Source organism: Oncorhynchus kisutch, linkage group LG10 (assembly GCF_002021735.2).
Source record: "Oncorhynchus kisutch isolate 150728-3 linkage group LG10, Okis_V2, whole genome shotgun sequence".
Classification (NCBI taxonomy): domain Eukaryota; kingdom Metazoa; phylum Chordata; class Actinopteri; order Salmoniformes; family Salmonidae; genus Oncorhynchus; species Oncorhynchus kisutch.
Window position 1 is genome coordinate 39,514,328 of NC_034183.2, and position 14,822 is coordinate 39,529,149.

The 14,822-nt window shown below is 47.8% G+C and overlaps 1 protein-coding gene across 3 annotated transcripts in view; it reads right to left on the reverse strand.

Annotated features, from left to right (window-relative positions):
* Positions 1-14,822, reverse strand: part of LOC109898133 (ribonucleoprotein PTB-binding 2-like) — a 75,591-nt gene that overhangs the window by 42,159 nt on the left and 18,610 nt on the right. The window lies entirely within an intron of this gene.

Consider the following 14,822-nt stretch of genomic DNA (forward strand, 5'->3'; position numbering starts at 1 on the left):
AGAGAGGTAGGTGGAGAGAGAGAGGTAGGTGGAGAGAGAGAGGGGTAGGTGGAGGTGGAGAGAGAGAGGAGAGGGGGTAGGTGGAGGTGGAGGAGAGAGAGAGAGAGGGGTAGGTGGAGGTGGAGAGAGAGAGAGAGAGGGGTAGGTGGAGGTGGAGAGAGAGAGAGGGTAGGTGGGAGGTGGAGAGAGGAGAGAGAGGGGTAGGTGGAGGTGGAGAGAGAGAGGTAGGTGGAGGTGGAGAGAAGTGAGAGAGAGAGAGAGAGGGGTAGGTGGAGGTGGAGAGAGATGAGAGAGAGGGGTAGGTGGCAGGTGGATGAGAGCGAGACTGAGCTAGAGGGGTAGGTGGAGGTGGAGAGAGAGAGAGAGGGGGTTAGGTGGAGGTTGGAAGCAGAGAGATGAGAGGGTAGGTGGAGGGAGAGAGAGATGGGTAGGTGGGAGGTGGAGGAGAGAGGGGTAGGTGGAGGTGGGAGAGAGAGAGGGGTAGGTGGAGGTGGGAGAGAGAGAGGGGTAGGTGGAGGTGGAGAGAGAAGAGGGGTAGGTGGAGGTGGAGAGAGAGAGGGTAGGTGGAGGTGGAGAGAGAGAGGGGAGGTGGAGGTGGATGAGAGAGAGGGGTAGGTGCGAGGGTGGAGAGAGAGAGGGGTAGGTGGCGGTGGATGAGAGAGAGAGGGGTAGGTGGAGGTGGAGAGAGAGAGAGTGTAGTGGACCGGTGGAAGTGAGAGAGGGGTAGTGGAGGTGGAGAGAGAGTAGGGTAGGTGGAGGTGAAGAGAGAGAGGGTAGGTGGAGGTTGAGGAAGAGAGGTAGGTGGAGGTGGAGAGAGAGAGAGAGAGGGTAGGTGGAGTGGAGAGAGAGAGGGGTAGTGGAGAGAGAGAGGGTAGGTGGAGGTGGAGAGAGAGAGAGGGGTAGGTGGAGGTGGAGAGAGAGAGGGGTAGGTGGAGGTGGAGAGAGAGAGGGTAGGTGGAGGTGGAGGTGGTAGAGAGAGAGAGAGAGGGGTAGGTGGAGGTGGAGAGAGAGAGGGAGAGAGCTCAAAGCATCTTAAAAGGCTGACACAGTAATGGTATAATACAGACACAGTCCAGAGTCTGCTGACAGATTTTTCAGGCAAATGTTGCGCTCCAAAAAACACAAAGAGGCTCTTAATTATGGGGCGGCGATCGTTCGGTATTTGTATTTCTATAAGGAGCGTGTCGTACGGTAAGGGGAACGGGGAGAAGGAGAGAAAGAAAGACGGAATCTTTGCGGAATCATCTCCAAGCCTACAATTCCACATGCCATGTTCGTCGGGAAGTAGCTCATTAAAAAAAAACAGGAGATACAGGCGCTAAGGAGGACAGCTAATGTCTATGAGTCTATTGTGTCGAACCACTGTGGTTTAGTTCACCTGCTATGCTCCTGTCAATGCCATAGTGTAGATGGCACCCCCTCTCTGTTCCTACCCTACGGCCACGCTTAGCCACGTTCTGAACGCAGCTGACAGACGGTAACACATTTCAACAGGCGAGGCGCGGCTAGAAAGGCAGTCCAAGGGTTTTAGACCTGTAGGCTGTAGCGTAAAAACCCTTTGGTTGCCGTCGAAAGCCCGAAACTGGCCCTACCTTCTGACTTCCAGCATGTCAATCACAATAGGCAAAGACAGGGTTCTTCGGTCTCTCCGCAAACACACACACAATCTGGATATAAAACGCACACAGACGCAACAGACACGTGTCAACACAGCGAGGTCAACTCAAGTATAACCCTTTCACAGAGGCAATCGTGTTTCCTCCCCAATGCCGTAGCCCTGCGATCTCTTTCCTCTCCCTACCTGACAACTAACAGAGAGAGTGGGAACACATTTTCGCTGTCGTCTCAATCTGATAATCAGAGCAGCACTTCAATTTGCATGACTCTTGTCAGGCACCCTGGCCTTTTGTCTTTCTGCATACGAACCACCCACCCACACTCTCCACTCAACTCCATCACTTACTGCCCCCCACCCAGCTCCAGCCTCTTCAGCCCCCCCAGACCCTGGCTCTCTAGCCCCTCACAGCCCCCCCCACCATGAGTAGCCAGGGAGTGGGTTACCCTCCCACACAGGGCGGGGGATGGAAGACTTGTTCAAGCTCAAGTGGACCACCACACCGCCCAGTGCTAATGCACACAGTGAGTGGAACCTCTTCTCTCTCCCACCTATGGCCCAGCTCTCCATCCCTCTATCTCCGCCATCATTCCGTCTCTCGCACCCACCATTAACTAGTACCATGTCGGCACATCGCCATCTTTCTTTCAGTGTCTCTCTCTCTCTCGCTGCGTGTTCCACTAACTAAATCCTGACCATAAAGTCCCCTAATAGACCTCTGAACCACGCCATCAAGTCTAACACCCATGCCACCACAACCTGAAAAAGTATCACTCCCCCACCACATCACACATGGCTTCCTTCCCCTTTCGGTAGAGGCTGAAACTAGCCCTGTCTATGAGGTCTGTTAGCCACGATAACGCGACGGAGACGTTCTAGAGAGGTATAGGGGACACATAAAGCCCGTCTGCTCTCCAATTTAGACTGTCGATCGTCTTAAGGTCAGTGCTGGGGAAACCCACAGCTAAGGCCAGGGTGAGCGAAAACTGTTGACGATACGGAGGTCAGAACTGATCGGGGGGGACTGAGGGGAATGGAGAACATACGAATCTCAACGTAGACCTGCTGCTGTTGACGATACGGCAGTCAGAACTGATCGGGGGGGACTGAGGGGAATGGAGAACATACGAATCTCAACGTAGACCTGCTGCTGTTGACGATACGGCGGAAATAAGTCGCAGGCTTCTCCTCTGTGATTCTTAATTGAGTGCGTCGTTTTGTACGTGTACCTTGTTAGAAAATTATAAAATAAACTCAACCACTCCCCCCCCCCCAAAAAAAATTAAGACTGACAGGGTCCGTCCCGAATGGCACCCTTTACCCTATACAGCGCACTACGTAGGAAGAGGGGGGGCATGTGTGACACAGCCGTAGTGTGTGGTCAGATCACTGAAGGGAGAAACTCTCTGAGGGGAAGTTCTATCTAAAACAAGACAATCCAAACACGGGTTCAGAGGGGCTGAAGTGAAACTGAACTATCATCTGTGCTAGTGATCGAAACAGGATCCAGAACTAGATCTGACGGTACAGCTGCCCTCAAGGGTCAAATATTGCCTGTACGGCAGGTAAGCAGCACACAACGATTGGGTCTCGGGGTCTTTTGTGACGCCTTCAGGCCTGTTGGTTTTGTTAAACCCACTGCAAAAGGGTCAGCGCAGTGTGTGTGTGGGTGGATAGATGGATGTTGTCAGTGGTGCATGTCAGACAACACACACACACACACACACACCTGCTGTTTGTGGAGATAACACCAGATTGGGCTGGCTGTGAACAAGTGTTCCTATGCCAACTGTTGTTTTCTCACTATCATTACCAATGCGGCCTTCGTCATCATCACCGTCATCATCACCTCAACCTCCAGTTAAACCAGACAGGCTCTTCAGTGTAATGAGGAGAGGTGTTGTTGGGGCACTAAGAAGGGGTGTAGGGGCGAATAGCTTAATGAACAACCTACACAGCACTAAGGCTAATTGCTACCTCTTGAGCTGTGACTATTGTAAGAAGAGGCAACAACAGAGAGGAGAACAGAGCCCCACAGGAGGATTGACTTCCTGTGTCCAAACACAGCTGCAAAAACAGCTCCATCAAATACTATGAAACTAGGTGCAAGTGTAATAGAGAATCAAATCTATGAGACAGTGTTATGTGACACACACACACACACACACACACACACACCTTTTTCCCATAATGCCAGAGAGTATAACACCATCGTTTTGTCCAGGTTCAGTAACAGCGACTTAACAGGGAACATGTAACTAGCTATGAGTTCGCTACAGAGCGGGATCAAACCTGGCGATATCAATCACATAACTCACACGGCCTGGCATGTGGGCTGCTGCTCTCATTTACAGATACTGACTCACACAGCACACAGATGGACAGATGACGATGGAGTGAGAGATGGGGGGAGGGGAGAGAGATAGAGAGAGAGAAACAAAGAAAGCAAATGGGAGAGACGGAGAGAGAGAGAGAGAGAGAGAGAGAGAGAGAGAGAGAGAGAGAGAGAGAGGTCTGCCTGCAGTTGTCCTCAGAGGTAACTACAGGGCCGAGAGGTCTCAAGTCATATTGTTAGTTAGAGCTGAGTCATAGACAAGTACACCCGTAATGGATTGTTTGCATTCTACAGTAGTAATAACGCTAATAACAAAAAAGAACATAGGCGTTCTGGAAAACAGGGGAAAGGGCGAGTCAGAACACTGCTCTCTCAGAAACAGCCGTGGTTCTGGAAATATTTTGCATCTTTAGGTAAATTGGCAAGTAGAAACCGGATGGAGCTTCAGTACATTGGGTTATATGATGAGATGGTGTTAGCTGCCAGATTGGATACAAGCTCTCGTTCCTCAGAGATGCCAGTTGTTTGTGACGCAAGCAATGTACTGACACTGGCTATCTTGGCAGACTGTTGCTCTTCCACTCTCTATATAGCTGAACATTTCTCCTAAACATCCTGTATAAATACAGGGACCATCGTCAGCTCGACATATTAAAAGAAACACCGTTAACCGTGGAGCAATACTGAAATTGTATGTGATCATTGAAATCTAGGAATCTTTGAAAAGGTAGAAAGACTACTCCCTAGGGTAGTGGTCAACAACCGGTCGATCTTGATGGTATTCCTAGTCGATCAACAAGCATTTCTGTAGAAAATCCAACGATAAAAGGCTTGCACTCCTTTTCTTTCCCGTCTTGCGCCATTGGTGGTAGGTGCACTCGATTCAGGTGCCCTGGGCACCAGGCAGGCAAAGTGTTCCCATTTTGAACCATTTCCTACCCAGCGGAGCGGGAGATCAGTTGATAAAACAAGTGCGCCTACTGCGCTGGCCAATCGGATAGCTCAAATCACAGTGCCTACCTACAGCTTCCACGACCCAAGCCACAGCAAAGTTACTGTGATACTAGCCTATATACGATTATATATATTATTATTATATAAGATTGCATACCTTTTAAAACCATGACCAGAGAGACTGTCAAAGAATACATGGCATCGGTGCCTGTTGAGTTTCGCCATCAGGTGGAAGACGGTGTCCCCACTCACTGGTCAGTCTCATGGGGGGGGGGGGACCATCTGCGGCTCTCTTCCTGCCGCAGCTGAGACTAATGCCAAAACAACTGGGAACTCGGGAAGTCTCCAACTTCTGACTTCAGTGCGGTCATCAAACTCAGAAACTTAGGCATCTTTCTACACTCTTAGGTACTATGTAGAACCTAAAAGGGTTCTTCGGCTGTCCCCATAGGAGAACCATTTGAATAACCCATTTTGGTTCCAGGTAGAACCCTTTTCAGTTCCATGTAGAACCCTTTCAACAGAGTGTTCTACCTGGAACCAAAAGGGTTCTCCTATGGTGACAGCCGAATAACCCTTTTTTCTAAGAGTGTAGAGCTCGGATGTTCCATCTTGAAGTTCAGCGAGGTCATGATTTGACCTTGTTTTTCCAGAGTTCCCAGTTATATTGAAATCACCATGACCATCAGATGCAGGTACCATCAATCCAGTCAACAACAAAAAAAACGAATAATATGCTAATTATTTCAATTTATTATAAAAGCTCTTTTACCAACTGATCTATTTTATTATCAAAACTTGAGTTTTAAAATATAATATGGTCTCAGAAGAACAATATTGTTAGGCGGCACATAGCCAATACGCTGTGATAATGTATTAGGGCTACTGCCCAAACCTCATTCCTACAGAACTGTTTTTATTAGGTTAATGTAAAAATATATAAATATGTTTTTCTTTTCTTTTTATCTGAGCCACTGCCCTAGGGAATCCTTTTTACATCAAACCCAAAAGAATTCTACCTGGAACAAAAAGTGTTTTACCTGTGATGGGTTCTGACTCCTAAACTTGAAATGTTGTTCATTGTCAGATCTCCTATTGAAATATTACATACCCTCGTAAAACTGACAATCTTCGACTTCAGCGATGTCATTAACAAAATAGCCTCCAACACTCTACTCGGCAAACTGGATGTAGTCTATCACAGTGCCATCCATTTTGTCACCAAAGCCCCATATACTACCCACCACTGCGACCCGTATGCGCTCGTTGGCTGGTCCTCGCTACATATTCGTCACCAGACCCACTGGCTCCAGGTCATCTATAAGTCTCTGCTAGGTAAAGCTCCACCTTATCTCAGCTCACTGGTCACGATAAAGACACCCACCCGTAGCACGCGCTCCAGCAGGTATATTGCACTGGTCATCCCCAAAGCCAACACCTCCTTTGGCCGCCTTTCCTTCCAGTTCTCTGCTGCCAATGACTGGAATGAATTGCAAAAATCGCTGAAGCTGGAGATTTATTTCCCTCACTAACTTTAAACATCAGCTATCTGAGCAGCTAACCGATCGCTGCAGCTTTACATAGCCCATCTGTAAATAGCCCATCCAATCTACCTACCTCATCCCCATATTGTTTTGATTTACTTTTCTGCTCTTTTGCACACCAGTATTTCTACTTGGCATCATCATCTGCACATCTATCATCTATCTATAATTGTAATTACTTTGCTACTATGGCCTATATATTGCCTAACCTGCTCACGCCATTTGCACACACTGTATATAGACATTCTTTTTTTTCTATTGTGTTATTGACTGTATGCTTGTTTATTCCATGTGTAACTCTGTGTTGTTGTTTGTGTCGCACTGCTTTGCTTTATCTTGGCCAGGTCGCAGTTGTAAATGAGAACTTGTTCTCAACTAGCCTACCTGGTTAAATAAAGTTGAAATAAAAAATATTGAGTGCCATAGTCTGGTTTCTAAACCGGAAGTTAATAGTTATCTGTAGGAGCAATGTATATGGTGCAGGCAATTAAGCTTGGAATGTACTTAGTAACGGAAAGGCAATCGCATGGTTGCCGGCACTGATAAGGGTGGAGAGATGTGGTTTAGTGAGGAATGGGGGCCGAGGTCAGTTCAGGTCACATTAAGGGAGAAGGAAGAGTTTATTGTCCGCATCACTTAACTTCTTGCCTAGCAATAAAGATGTAATGTTTAGAGAGAAGGAGGATACTCCACCCAAATTGGGGTATATATACTCCCACTGGTGGAACCATGTCCTTGTCTGTGCAGCTGTCCGACCCTTTGGGGGAATAAACTCGGTTTGAGCTTTACTAAGTGTTCGTGAGTGTTTTACTCTGTTTATTTAGAAGGTAACACCTGGAACCAAAAAGAGTTATCATACGGGGACAGCTGAAGATCACTTCTGGAACCCTTTTTCTATTGAGTGCAGTGTCTCCATTATGGGGACGGTAATCGGCTCACACAGAAGGCCCATTGTGTGGCCAGGATCCCCCTGCTGACCCCTTCCATTGTCATCCCAGCGGACAGTTACACAACGCCGCGCAGCGCTCTAACTTGCACGGTGGGTGCACTGAAGCAAAGGTAGAGTAACATTTACACAGGGGAGGAGGGAGATATACCCCTCATTACCTAAAGAGGCTACCAACTTCTGAGAGACGTCCTGGAGCAAATCCTCAGAGAGAGAGAAGGGGACACAGAGACAGGGACACAGACGTGCACACATAAGCACTAAGATATGAGATATCTATATGGGTACGGATTTGATGTGACAGATTGAACAGACATACATCTCAGTTATTGGTAATAGGCAAGGGGTTGGGAACCTAATCAGCCCTCCCATACACACACTAGTCCACTCTCTTTCTCCCACACTGGAGCTAGCCTCCTCCAGGCAAGAGAGACCGGCTGCAAAACAAGATATGACAGTCCTTTGAATTCACTCCCTGTTGTTTTCTTCCAAAAGGAATCATTGCGCAATTGTCATTTCCAGGAATTCTCTGACACATACCACTTATTTCACCCAGAAAAACAATCCCTATTGAGTAGCCCGTGTTTCAGGGCTGTCCAAGGCTGTCCAAGCCATCTGCATCCCACAATCAGCGCGGGGAATATATTATACGACAGTGTCTTGCATCCCAAACGGCACCCTATTTCCTATATAGTGCCCTACTTCTGACCAGAGTAAAGTAAAACACTAAATAGTGAATAGGGTGCCATTTGAAGCCAAGCTAGTGTTTCACACCAATTAAAACCATGGCCCAATAAAAATCACATAAAATCTGTTTCACCATTTCCCCAAAGGGAAGATTAAATTTACACCCCATACTTACAACGATAGATATTACATCCAAACGAAACATGCTGTTCGGCTAATTCAGCATTACGCGTACACTTGAGTTTGTACACACACGCGGCAGGAGATGAATGGTGAGTAATGTACACTCGTTATCTGGTGATTTACGATGGTTTGAGTCCTTTAATGGCCCTGTGTTCTTTGGTATGGTGCTGAGGAAGATGGGGAATAGGGGGGAGGATTTGTGCTTGTGTGTGGGGGGGCTGAATGCAGTTTAAGGCAGGGATCAAGCTAGATGAAGCCAATTTTTTTCTTGAGTGGAGGAGAACTATTCAGGCTCCATAACATATTCATATACTCACTATATAGTTTAAACACATAAGGACACACACATACAATATATACAATCACAAGCACACACACAATCCCTCTCACCTTTCCCTTTATTTATCCTATCCCTTCTTTATTGTCGTCTATCATCTTTCTTTCTCTCTCCATGTCAAACTCTGCACTTCTATGAGTTGGTGTGTGGACTGGAGAGATCACTGTGTCTCCAAGCGGGACCCTGACCTAAGAACGGAGCTGGCGGTCTGTGAGGTGACAAGCCTGGAGAGTTTGAGGGGCCCGAGAGTTGGATCACGGGGCTCACATTCAACCCACTACACCTCTAATTAGGGAATTCTCCACAATGTAGAGAGACATAAGATCCCCCACACGGCACAGAGATATAAGACCCCTCCTCAGCGCTCACACATCCAACAACCTAGAGACCACACAAGGGTGAGGGGCGGTGGGAACAGGCAGAGAATGGCAAGATGCAAGATGGCACCAACAGCAACGGTGGCTTCGAATCCTTAGGAAACTAATGAGTTTTTTTTATAGGTATTATTTCTTACATAATTAGCTCAGAAAATCTCAAGCCTTATTAGAACTACTGGATATAAAGGCAACGTCAACTTACCAACATTACGACCAGGAGTAAGACTTTCCCGAAGCGGATCCTTTATTCGCACCACCGCCTAGGACATTGGAGGGCCCAGAGGTCAACCCAAAAACAATGTCACCGCAGAAGAGGTAGGCGGAGCGGACTCCTGGTCAGACTTCGAAGGCGTGCACACCACCCACCGCTTCCGAGTATATTACCCGCTAATGTCCAGTCGTTAGACAACAAGGTAGACGAAATTAGGGCAAGGGTTGCCTTCCAGAGAGACGTGAGAGATTGTAACATTCTCTGCTTCCCGGAAACATGGCTCTCTCGGGATATGTTGTCGGAGTCGGAACAGACACCGGGTTTCTTCATGAGTTGTGCCGAAAGAAATACACATCTCTCTGGGAAGAAGAAGGGCGGGGATGTATGCTTCATGATTAATGACTCATGGTGTAATCATAACAACATACAGGAACTCAAGCCCTTTTGTTCACCTGACCTAGAATGTCCCCCCTCAAGCAGATACCACGGCGGCCCATGGACTCTATGTAAACTGGAAACCATATAACCTGAGGCTGCATTTATTGTATCTGGGGATTTTAACAAAGCAAATTTGAGAACTAGGCTACCTAAATTCTATCAGCATATTGATTGTAGCACGGGCAATATACTGGATCACTGCTACTCTAACTTCCGCTATGCATGCAAGGCCCTCCCCCGCTCTCCCTTCTGCAAATCCGACTACAACTTAATTTTACTCCTGCAGAAACTCAAACAGGATGTACCCGTGACAAGAACCATTCAACGCTGGTCTGACCAATCAGAACCCACACTTCAAGATTGTTTTGATCACGTGGACTGGGAAATGTTCCGGGCTTCCTCAGAGAATAATATCGATTCATACACTGATTCGCTGAGTGAGTTTATAAGGAAGTGCATTGGACATGTTGTACCCACTGTGACTATTATAACCTACCCTAACCAGAAACCGTGGATAGATGGCCACATTTAACCATGGAAATATTTTTGGGAATATGGCTAAATATAAACAGTGTAGTTATTCCCTCCACAAGGCAATCAAACAAGCGAAATGTCGGTATAGGGATGAAGTGGAGTCACAATTCAACAGCTCAGACACGAGACGTATATGGCAGGGTCTACAGGCAATCACGGACTACAAAAAGAAAACAAGACACCTCACGGACACCGACGTCTTGCTTCCAGACAAACTAAACAACTTCTTTGCCTGCATTGAGGATAATACAGTGCCACCAACGCAGCCCGCTACCAAGGACTGTCCCAGACTCCCTATCCCAGACTGCTGTCCCCACATGCTACGAGATGGCCTCCATTGTTCCTGTACCCAAGAAGGCAAAGATAAGTGAACTAAATGACTATCGCCCGTAGCACTCACTTCTGTCGTCATGAAGTGCTTTGAGAGACTAGTCGAGGATCATATCACCTCCACCTTACCTGCCACCCTAGACCCACTTCAGTTTGCATACCGCCTCAACAGGTCCACAGACAATGCAATCACCATCACACAGAACACTGCCCTATCCCATCTGGACAAGAGGAATACCTATGTAAGAACGCTGTTCATTGACTACAGCTCAGCATTCAACACCATAGTACCCTCCAAGCTCATCATTAAGCTTGAGGCCCTGGGTCTCAAGCCGCCCTGTGCAATTGGGTCCTGGACTTCCTGACGGGCCGCCCCCAGGTGGTGAAGGTAGGAAACAACATCTTCACTTCGCTGATCCTCAACACTGGGACCCCACAAGGATGCGTGCTCAGCCCCCTCTTGTACTCCCTGTTCACCCATGACTGCGTGGCCAAGCATGCCTCTAACTCAATCATGAAGTTTGCAGACGAGAAAACAGTAGTAGGCCTGATTACCAACAACGATGAGACAGCATACAGGGAGGAGGTGAGAGCCCTCGGAGTCTGGTGTCAAGAAAACAACCTCTCACTCAACATCAACAAAACAAATGAGATGATCGTGGACTTCAGGAAACAGCAGAGGGAGCACCCCCTATCCACATCGAAAGTTAAGTTCCTCAGCGTACACATCACGGACAAACTGAAACGGTCCACCCATACAGACAGTGTAGTGAAGAATGCGCAACAGTGCCTCTTCAAACTCAGGAGGCTGAAGAAATTTGGCTTGTCACCTAAAACCCTCAAACTTTTACAATTGAGAGAATCCTGTCGGACCGTATCACCGCCTGGTACGGCAACTGCACCGCCCACAACCGCATGGATCTCCAGAGGGTGGTGCGGTCTGCATAACACATCTCCGGGGGCAAACTACCTGCCCTCGAGGACACCTACAGCACCAGATGTCACAGGAAGATCAAAAAGATCATCAAGGACAACAACCACCCAAGCCACTGCTTGTTCACCCCGCTATCATCCAGAAGGTGAGGTCAATACAGGTGCATCAAAGCTGGGACTGAGAGACGGAAAAACACCTTCTATCTCAAGGCCATCAGACTGTTAAAGAGCCAGCCCTAACACAGAGAGGCTGCTGTCAACATACAGACTCTAACCATTGGCCACTTTAATAAATTGATCACTAGTCACTTTGTCTTTCTCTATAGCCTATTTGCATGTGAGGCCAGCAACAAATGAATTTCCTCAGGATTTGAGAAGAGAGAGACACCTGAATCATGACAATGAGTTTCTTTTGAAAATTAAAGATTCTACACAGTGGGCCTCCCAACGCCACCCAAAGGGCTAGAGAACAATGCGGGGTATGGTGGGTGGCCGGAAGATGAGTTTGATGAAGAGGATGGGGACACGTATGAGGCGCCCCCCTGTGAGAGACCCGCGATGAAGGTTCCTTCCAGACATGTGGAAGAGAATGTCTATTTGGAGAGGACGTCAGAGCGGTCCAATCCTGTTCTCCCCAAAAGACAGGCAGCTGCACCACCAAGGCCAGCCAAGATGGAGCACATGGGCAAAGCATTGAAACAGCAGCCTCACCCTGAGGAGTTCTACATTGACCCCAACACCAAGAAACCGCCTGAGGTAGATAGGAAGGAGAAGCCAGGGAAGAAGTCTATTCCTAAGAAGTTTGCCTCTCCCCCACCACCTGCAGAGGAAGTCATTGGCAGAAGAGAACTGGAAGGAGAGACGGCCAAAGGAAGAACTGGTTTTGGGAGTGACCAGAGAGATATACCTGCTGGAGTGCGTGCTACAGATGTCAATGAGGCAAAGACAGCTCCTCCCCCTGATATCAGGCACTCCATGTTCCCTTCCTGTCCTTCATTAGGATCCAGGTAGACAGTGATGACCTGTGTCTAGAGCCACAGCGGCTTGCCCCCCTGTTCCTCGTGGGCCCATGAGGATGCCCCTCCCACCCAAGACAGCAGCCCCCCCCCCCCCCCCCCCCCCCCCCCCCCCCCCCCCATGCCCATAAAACCTCCAGTGCCCAGAGCCAAGTCTAGTTCTCTATTGGTCAATGAGGCAAAGACAGCTCCTCCCCCTGATATCAGGCACTCCATGTTCCCTGACAAACTGGCCCCACCCACCCTGGGCATCAAATCCCCCCTCCCTGCATCACTAAAGGAACCCAAACCAATCCCTCCTCCCCCTCCTGTTATACACTCTACTGCAGCAGTTTCTCCCCCTGGTATGAAGACCACCATGCAGGAGAAAGAGTGGTTCGCTGGAAACTGCGATAGAAAGACTGCTGAGGACTTCTTACTGCAGATCAACAAGGAGGGGGCATTCCTGATACGTTACAGTTCAGCCCAGAACGCCCGTCAGCCCTACACACTGGCTGTCCTATACAGACAGAAGGTCTATAACATCCCCATCCGCTTTCTAGAGGAGACGCACAGCTACGCCCTCGGAAAGGCGGGCAAGAAGAACCAGGAGTTTTTCTGTAGTCTCCAGGAGATCATCTCTCACCACAAGAATAACCAACTGCTGCTGATCGATAGCAAGAGTCAGGCCAAGCACACCACACATCTCACTCAACTAGAAGCTCACACATTTCGCTACTCACATTATCATCTGCTAACCTTGTGTATGTGACCAATACAATTGGATTTGATTGGTCAACAGGACACAAGATTCTCCCATTGCACACTGCTACCTCGGGAGGCGGGGGGGGGGGGGTAAATCTACAAGGGGTCTTCCAGGATTGCCCACAGTGTGGCCTGGGGAGGGGCGAGAGGGGTGTCTGGGTATTGGTGGTTGGAGAGATGGTGATTGACAAGGGGAAGGTTACAGTGTAACACCTGCTAATCAGGCTTGGGGTGAACACGTTGTGATGTGCCGACTCCTCAGTCAGCTATTCTGGAACACCATAACACACAAACACCTACAGAGATTCTCTCTGTGATAGACAAAGATTGATGACAGAGTTCAAATGCTGTCAGATCCTTTCTGGGGGAGCTGTGATTGACTCACTGTGTCTGATGTTAAAGATGACCGATCTTGACAATACTGGTCCTGGCCTCAGAGATAACACTACTGTGCTGCTGTGATGTGGTATTATAACGTGAATATCTCCAGATAGATAGTGATCACAGTAGAAATCTCTCTCTCTCTCTCTGCATGACGTAACAATATATTGCCAAAGCTTACTTTGGCCATTTACAATATGAAAATAATAAGAATCAAAATGGTCAACGGGAACAACAATAACCAAGAGCTGAAATAACCATACGTTGAACGATAACAAAAAGCATACAGTAGAGGACATGTGCAGGTTGATTGGTCTCGCTCTCTCTCCCTCGTCCTGACAATCTCTTTCAAGTTCCCCCACTTTCAACTGAGATTTTGATTAAAAATAGTTCTGTCTCCGTCTTTTAATTCAAAAGGGCAGTCATTAGAATTCCACTAACACATCAAGTTCTGCAACTTGCTACCTTCTCTAAAATGAGCTAAAGCTATTTAAAGCATGGACATCTATTGATTTGAAAGAGAGAGAGAGAGAGAGAGAGAGAGAGAGAGAGAGAGAGAGAGAGAGAGAGAGAGAGAGAGAAAGCGAATGAGAGAGAGTGAAACAGTAGAGAGAGAAAGAGAATGAGAGAGAAAGAGAGAGAGAGAGAGAAAGAGAGAGAGAAAGAGAGAGAGAAAGAGAGAGAGAGAGAGAGAGAAAAAGGAAGAGAGAGAGAAAGAGAGAGAGTGAAACAGTAGAGAGAAAGCGAATGAGAGAGAGTGAAACAGTAGAGAGAGAAAGAGAATGAGAGAGAGAGAGAGTGAAACAGTAGAGAGAGAAAGAGAAGAGAGAGAGTGAAACAGTAGAGAGAGAAAGAGAATGAGAGAGAGAGCAAAAGAGAGAGAGAATAAAGAGAGAGGAGTAGAGAGAGAAGGAAAGTGGAGCTGTCAAAATATCACCAAGGGATCTGTGTTAAGAAAATGAATTGCAGTAAGGAAAGATAGAGAACTGTCTCTGACGTCCTTCCTTCTACTGCTACTTCAGGAGCCATCCTACCCTTGACACAGCGGTCTGTTGGAATAATTAACCGTGTGACGTGAGCCGTGGATAACACACACACACACACAGTGGATAAGGCCATTTCACATTAAGCTCTCATCAGCCATTAAATACCTTCAACCCCATGACATGTTGCCCTCTGCTATCTCAGCTGTTTGCAGATCCGCATTTCAAAACGGTATTCGATTTCGGGTGTTTGGCTCTCGCTCTCCTCTATGTA